Source organism: Pundamilia nyererei, unplaced genomic scaffold (assembly GCF_000239375.1).
Source record: "Pundamilia nyererei isolate P.nyererei 1_Seehausen unplaced genomic scaffold, PunNye1.0 scaffold00428, whole genome shotgun sequence".
Taxonomy (NCBI): Eukaryota; Metazoa; Chordata; class Actinopteri; order Cichliformes; family Cichlidae; genus Pundamilia; species Pundamilia nyererei.
In genome coordinates this window covers 2,601-3,383 of record NW_005187829.1, presented here as the reverse complement: position 1 = coordinate 3,383, position 783 = coordinate 2,601, and positions in this window count along the sequence as shown.

The window sequence follows — 783 nt, the reverse complement described above, 5'->3', positions numbered from 1 at the left end:
ACCTTAGAACTGAAGAAGCTTCTCGGATGAGAGGTGAAACGTCTTCAAGTAACTTAAAGAAGTCCAGACGCTTTTCTTTGCAAGCTCCTTTGACTAAAGTCATAAGGCTTCCAGCTTTGTAGCCCTCAATTTCTCATATCTGCTTTTTGCAGAGAATGTGGTTCTGCAGGCTTCATGAGGGGTTCACAGCTAAGTGTGAATGACAATCAGCACCTCCACATCTGAGAACATGGTCCTCAGTAGGAAAAGGCCAGACTGCCCACTCCGGGTCAGGGACGAGTCACTGCCCGGGAGTGGAGGAGTTCAAGTATCTCTGGGTCTTGTTCACAAGTGAAGAAAGTGGGAGCCTGACAAACAGTTTTGGTGCCACAGCAACAGCAATGCAGACGTTGCACCCGTTTGGCACGAGACGGCCGCTCATAGAAGCAAAGCTGTTGATTTACTGATCGATGCATGCCCCTACTCTCAATGTGATAAAGGAGCTCCGCATGATTCACAGTTCAAATAATTGTTTCGTACTGGGCCTTAGTGTGGTCACCCAATTAATCTAATGTCTGAAAGAAGTTGTTTCCATTGCTCTCAAGGACACGCTTACCTTTCTGAGTGGCTGGCCCTTGAAAAGCTCAAAACAGCAGTCAGGTGGGACTGCTGTGCAGATCTATCCTCAGTTACCTATCCAAATTCGCTATCAAAAGGCCTTTACACACCAGATGTGTAATATTTGTGTGAATATTTCTTGTTAAAAATTTATTTGGGCCTCACCTATTTTCTTTCTTGCAGCCA